Source organism: Magnolia sinica, chromosome 19 (assembly GCF_029962835.1).
Source record: "Magnolia sinica isolate HGM2019 chromosome 19, MsV1, whole genome shotgun sequence".
Lineage (NCBI taxonomy): Eukaryota > Viridiplantae > Streptophyta > Magnoliopsida > Magnoliales > Magnoliaceae > Magnolia > Magnolia sinica.
The window spans coordinates 42239931-42247821 of NC_080591.1; positions in this window are offsets into that span (position 1 = coordinate 42239931).

Genomic DNA, 7891 nt, shown 5'->3' on the forward strand with positions numbered 1-7891 from the left:
CTCTCTCTCTCTCTCTCTCTCTCTCTCTCTCTCACTGCATTTGGCTAAACAACAAAAGCTCTCTCTCTCTCTCAAAGGAATTAGGAAGGAAGTACTTTTGTGGTAAGTAAAATGCTCTTCTTCTTCTTATTTGCACATATGCCAAAATCCAAGTATTAAACTGGTCCAATTATAAGGCCCGTTTGTTTCTCCATTGTAAATGTAAATGGTAGTGTAAAATTAATTTTACCGGTGTTTGATAGAAAAGGAAATTACCATTTTAATTACCATAAAATCAGATGTAATACTAGTAATCGGACAAGAATTGTATTTCATTAAATATATAGGGCCCACAATAATTTATGTGTCTGATCCATGATGCCCATCCGTTTTACTAATTCATTTTAGGGCATTAGACCAAAAATGAAGCATATCCAAAGCTCAAATGGACCACACCACAGAAACAAGCGAAACAATGACGTCTACAATTGAAAGTTGAAACTTGGATCAGAACTCACAAGGATGTGCATCTGTCATCCAACCTGTTCATAAGGTCACACAAAGATGGATGAAGGGTAAACACATATATCAGCTTGATCCAAAATTTCTATGGCCCTAAGAAGGTTTCAATAGTCTATGTTCAATTCCCCTATTTCACGTGGTGTGGTCCATTTGTGAAATAAATGGCTGGCAGTGTGAATTAGACACATACATAACGGTCTTCCCTGCGGATCTTACTCTTGCGTTTTAATTTCTCAATTTCATTGCCGAGCAATCCAAACAACTATAGCCGTCAACGTCACATGAAAACATCAATATATAATCTTAAACCTGACTCCCACTGCTGGTCTGGGCCCAAAATTTGAGCCCATTTAAAAATTGGGCCTGGTTTAGCGTCAGAGTTTGTCAGGCCAGATGTCCCATCTATGATTTCAAGGGCATTCTGATCTACGTCATGCATGATTGGTACACTTAAAGGGTGTTTAGATTGTAAGTTATTTGGATAAGCAGGACTATCACAAAAAATATAGTAGTAGAGAGCAGCTAGATATAAAAACAAGTGTGAATTCACCTTCTGACAAAAGCTAGTTGTCTTTCAAATAACTTCATTCTCAACACTAGTGTTCACATTCAACTGTATCTTTTCCCTTCTCAATTTCTTTCTAAGTGCAGTACTATAATCAAGAAAATTAAAATGTATACTGAGAGAGAAATGATCATCAATAGCCCTTTAATTGTTGTAGCCAATTCAGTTTCACTAAAGGAACAAATCCCCCGTCAACATTTAATTGGAAATTTGTAAAGAAAAAAGATCTTGTAGGAGTGGAAATATGAAATAAAGATAGTCACCAACTTGCAGAGCAAAAGATGAAAATGAAATTAACTACTTGCATTAGGTATCATTGAAGAGAAGATATGTGGTTTAAAAAATCTCTCATGTTCGTTCTTTGTCAATTTTTTATACCATGTGTTTCTTTCATTTGGATAAGTTGAGTAGAGAAGGCAAAACATGACTAACAGAAACCATAATAAACCTCCATTCCTAACCGTTTCAAACATTGATGATGGTCATTATACAATTAAAAAAGACCTTCATGTTCAAAAGCAGGGTGAGTATTATGTGCATCTCATGTGAATTGTTTCAACACAATTTTTTAATTACCTGAAGCAATTCATCAAACAAATAATATGCAAATTCTTTATATAAAAAAGATCAAATACCACATGGAGAAACAAGTGAAGAAAAGAATATGAAATAAAATAAAACGAAAAAAAATGGCATACAAGTGGCAAGGAATGTAGCCATTGATTTCACAATATCCATGGCATGGCCTAGCTCCCCACTTAAACCCATTCACATCTTAAAATGGAGCCAAGTTATACTCTTGATTAACCACATCACAGTCTTAAGGATAATCACATCATATATTTGATCATACCATTACACCCTCAAGTAAACCTCATCACTCAATTTTGTAAGTCCTTCACTCTTTTACTTTGAATATGGATGGTTTAGGTTAAAGTTATTTGAAATTTATATATGGCTCAGAGTAAATATTTTTCTTATGTTATCATCTAGTTTTCTCTCATCATTTATTTGTCTTATAAATAGGAATATATTCTCATACTATGACATCACATTGAAGTGGTTTTTAGTATGCCATGGTGAGTTATTTTACCCTTTCTTTCAGATAATATCAACAAAATTTAAAATGATTTAATATGCAATATTAAAAAGGTATGTAATGAACTCATTATGATTGTTTCTCATTGAATGTAGGAGAACATTCACTCACAAAAAGTCAATTATACTACTAGATGTGCGCCGTCAAAGTTTAATAATTTTATCAAAAAAGTGAATTTGAAAGATGAACATATTAAAGTGATAGAAGATGCTCAATTTAAAGGATTTATTCATTTTCCTAAGTGTCCAATCCAACGCACATTTCTAAATACTTTTCCTACTAAATAGGATGATGAACATAATTGTTTCCTCCTCGAAGGAAAGAAGATCATTCTTAAACCCTAAGACATTACATATATTGAGATTAAGTATGAATGGAGAACATGTGGATTTAAGAAGGGAATTGAGTGTGAGTGAGAAAGAACTAAAGAAAAAATATTTTACAAATATTCTTCTTAAGAGAGAGTTAATATAGGAGAATATTAAGAATTTGTTGAAAAAAATTTTGGAAGAATCTATATCTGATTTTGTGAAATTGTTCATCTTGTATTTATTCAATACAATTATTTTTCCAATCGCCAATAAGACAACTCCTATATTTCTAGTGCACTATGTGAATGAGTTGGAAAATTTGCATACCATTTAGACATTTTTGGTTAGGAGTATTTCTGAAAGTGTAAGGAAGAAGAAGAATAAGTACGTGAATGGATGTGTCATGGTTTTAAAAGTAAGTATTACTTCTTATATTAATGAGGTTATTTTCAATCAACTTTATTTTTTCATGTCTTTCTCATTAATGATATTGTTTTCAACAGCCATAGTTACACGAGCATATTATTCTTCCGTCATGGTTGTCAATGAAGATAGTGTATCTACATATTTTAAAATGGGTTGATAGTAGTTATCGACAGATGGGCACACATAAAAAATTCTTAGACTCTCTTATATGCACACAAGTATATACATTTGTTAAAGAATTATTTGTTTTAAACATTTATTACTATTGTGTCCAAGTGTACGTTTATATTGATATATATATCTCCATCAGATTATTGAAGATATAACCACTACAAATGAGGAAAGTCACCTTTTACCTCTCACTGTAAGCGCTTTATATTTATGTTTTTGCCTGTTATGTGATTACCCCATGGTTGCACACTTGAGATATATAAGTCTTTGTTGTGATTGACATACAGGAGACATCAAATTCAAACAAAGAGATACGTCAGTGGTTAGAACCATGTCTCGTGAAGATTGAAGAGAAAATAGTAAATATTTCCCATATAGTGATTATTTTGTTTATATCATAGATTCTTGGTAATATAAATAATCTCATACTTGATCATATAAGTAATGGTTATGATATTCATATAGAACACCTCAAGCTCAAATAGAGAAATATGTCAGTGGTTGGAACCCACACTTTTGAAGATTTATGAGAAAATTATAAGTAAAATTTATATGTTTTCTATACATATTTTTAGATTATATAACTAATTTCACATTGCTTTATATAAGGTAACCTCAAATACAAACAAAGAAATTCGTCAGTGGTTGGAACCCATACTTGTGAGGATCGAAGAGAAAATCATAAGTATTTTTCACATAATGGTTATTTCATTTTTATGAATGCACATATTTCTAATTAGAAAATCATTTTAAAATACTTTATTTTTATTACAGTGTATTTCAACTTGTATTAGATTTTTTATTATTGAAATAGAACCAGTCTATGACTCAGAATAGGAATCACGAAAAGAGCTTACATTATAAAGAAATGTTAAAGGAGCGTAAATAATTATTGGAGGTGTTAAAAGGAATGCAAGATAAGCTAGATGCGCAGGCAGCACTCATTATAAAGATATTTAATAAATTGACAAAGTTAAAGAAGAAATGCAATTATGTCAGTCCAATATGTAGACAATGGAGGATAATTGGATGGCAGCATGTAGTCCACAACTTTCCCCTCCTATAATTGTAATATCGGATACACTATTAACTGTAAATAGTCGAATGCGATGGCCACCAAGCATAATTTTGTACTTATAAGTCCGAGTTCCTAAGTGAGGTGGGTGAAAGAGGATGGTAGGATTAGAAATGCTTCAAATGTCTTACAATCACCATACGTTATAACATATCATAAACGTAATATAAAAGTAAAGTAAAATCACCTGATAATGATTCAACAATGGAAGAGAGGGCAGCGGGGCTTATGTTGTCTCAAGAAGAGGATGTTGTAATTAAAAGTTTCATTGACATGACTGATTATAAGTATGATACATAAACTAATTAGTTTGTTATTATGCACTTACTTTCATTGTGGTAGTTCCTCACACTAATACCCTATACATATTTTTAGGGAGGATTCTTGTGGACCACTTTATGTCCTTCAAAGTTCATTAAACTTATTAATTGATCCTAGAGAATGGCTTGATGATGAGGTATATCCACATATACTATTTTCATTTACTTACTACCTCATGCAGTAGCATATATTAATCTACTATTAATGGATACAAAGAATATAATCATTTCACACATTATATATTTTTCACGTAATTGTGTTTTAGGTTATAGACAAGTATAGTGAATTGCTGAAGAGTCGAGAAAATAGAGACAGACGGGATTTATTAAACTGTCATTTCTTTAATACCTAGTTTTATGTAAGTTTTTCATCTAAATACTCAATGTTCATACAAAGATTGATGGGACAATGCTGCTTCTGGAAAATAACGTCTACTATGTAAGTTTACGTATCTTCTCTCTATTTTCACATGAAAAATAGAAGTATTAAACGTCTGAATTTGCCAGGATTAACCTCTTAAGCTCCTCAGCTATATGTCGCTTGTCATTTTTCTTCATCCAAAGGGCTGCCTTGGATTAGGGATGCCCAATTGAGCATAGGAGCATTAGCATCAAATGTTTCCTATTTCCTGGAATTGATTCTCACTTTATTTTTAATGCAAGGCAAAAAAAATATGGATGCATGAGATACATGAGATAAACATGTGTTATTTGGCTTTTAAAATATTGTAACTCTTCTAAAACATTATAATAAATATTTAATGTTTATGGAGGATGTTGGTGAAGTTCTTCCTTATCAGCCAGAGTGGCCTGATTTTTGGGCCAAGGTTCATGGTGGGCACCATTAACACGTATGTGCTGAGTAAGATCTGAATTCCCATTCTTGCTGCTAGCCTTCACTGATGTGTGTGTGTGTGTGTATCATTTTGCACAATACTAATATTAATTTTGGCTTTTGGGGTTGGCTTCTCTGTGCATCAGTACTAATATTTTATATTCTCAACACACAACTTCTGAATTTCATGTTTATCAGGAGAAAGGTATCAAGGAGAAGGAAAGATACAGGTGTGTTAATCTAGCAACAGCCAGCAGTGCCGGTGGCAGCAGTTCTAAAGAAACATCCTATCCTGAATTGTCTAATTGGTGCACCAGGCTACATGACTGAATCTCAACGTTGATTACTTTTCTTTGCATTGGCTGAATTCTTAAGTGATGATCATTCTCTTTATATGAACATTATGTCTTATTTGACTCACTTCTTTACATGTTTGTTTTCTTATACTTGTAGATGGATACTTTGGCAATAATTGTTCAAGATGGGTTCCAATGCTGCTTGGTTGAAATGATTTGTGGACAAAGAGGCTGGAGATAGTTAGTTGTATTGGCCAAGCTAGTAGTAGACCACAGGCCGCAATTTTTTTCTAATGTATTTGGATAATTTTCAACTTATACTTGTAAATATTATATATCTTTTATTGTAAAGTCGTACAATCTTTATTTAATATTCATTTTTTATTGTACTACAACATTCATTGGGTTTAAGGCAATGGTTGAAATTATAAGATATGTATCCAAATCACAGGAAAATGGTTGATAGAAGTTTAAGACAATCATGTTATTTTGTCTTGCAATTTACAGGCAAAGACAAATGGTGGTTGGAAAGGAAGTTTTTTATTTTTATTTTTTATTTTTTGTATTTTTTTAATTCAAAACATTTTCAACTAATTATTGTAAATATTATATTTTTGTCATGGTAAAGTAATACAAATCTATTCAGTATTCACTCTTAATTGTGTTGTACAACATTTTTTAGGTTCTAAATATTTAAAATAATACATTTCTATTTAAATATAAATAATCAATTGGATTAAGAAAATAAAATTAACTGGGTGAATTTCGTGAGTTCAATCTTTCCGTATAAAATGATGAACCAGTCCTACATGTGTGGTTCGAACTTGATAGACAGGTTATCTAAAATGTTCATATACACTTGCTTGAGGAGGAAGGTGATGTAGGCCAAGCGAAAGTCACATATTGAAGTGTCCCTGGCCCAGCCATCCTTCAAAAAGCAAAAGGGATTTGATACTGAATGTCCATATGTACATCAAATCATTTGTTGAGAACTACTGGTGTACAAGTAGGTTTCGAAGTATGCATGTTGAATTTTTCCAGGAGTTCCAGCGCATATTTCCTCTGCCCAAGATGCATTCTTGAACTTGAATGAGAGATCTCAAGATCAATGTCACGCCCCAAACTTGGAAAACGGGATCACAAAATTCCCAATCGCCGAATCCGGCGCCGACAGCCTCCGTAGTGCCCCATTCTCGGCTCCCGGCACTCATGTGCCAGATTCCGATCCTGGGATCCTATAAAGAGGATTTTCAGTGTGAAATTTTTTTTAATGGAGCATAACCACAGGTATAACCAAGTCACAAAACAACATCACCACATATCCACTAATATAAGCATTTAAGTACAATGCTGAAAGGGAAATACATATGTATTAAAATCAAAGCTCCAGAAGTCTACTGCACGCTCCAAGTTCAACGCTGCTGTGACCTAACGCCACCTGCACGCATCTATCGTGCATAAGCTTATAGGAAGCTTAGAGGGTGGTGAAAGTGTATGTAAGGTAGGTGTCAAGTATACAATAAAGCCCATAAATCATACATCATCGGAATAAGTGGAAACACTGACATGATCATGAATCATATGATACCAGAGTAAGCGGAAATATACTAGTAAGTCCATGAGTCATATAATATCAGAGTACGCAATGCAGATCATAATGAACCAAATATCATATACTGCGGATGCAATGCAATATGCAGATCCTGCTAAGTCTGTCTAAGCCATATAAGTGCAGAAACATAGCAATCCAAAATGTCATATGCCGTGGATGAAATGTAATATGCGATGCAAATGAAATGACCAAGCTGGAGTGAAGTCAAGATGATAGTACGTAGTATCGCAGGCTATGGGGTCCATCATAAGGAGCTTCTATCCAAACCAGTCTCAAACCTAAATTTGGATAGCCAGACTCAATGCAGTAGACTCTTGATCTCAGGTTAGTCGCGTGCCCCAACTGAAATCCTTGACATTCTGAAGGTACACAACAAATAGTTGCGCACCACCAGCCCGAGTGGATAATGAATGAATGAATGAATAAGTATGCAATTCTTGCTTAATAAGTCCATATATCAGTACGGTTCCTCTCTAGTACACTCCACAATGGTTGCCGCCTCCCTAGCCACACAACCAGCGAGTGGAAAAGACCTCACTATCCCCCTAGCCAAAAGTCTGTCAATACCTACCCGGCTCGTCAATAGTGGACCCGTTTATGAGCTGGTCATACTCAACCTAGCTTACAGCCCCCTTACTCAAGCAAATAAGGCTACACCCCCTCCCAACCGATCACAACAC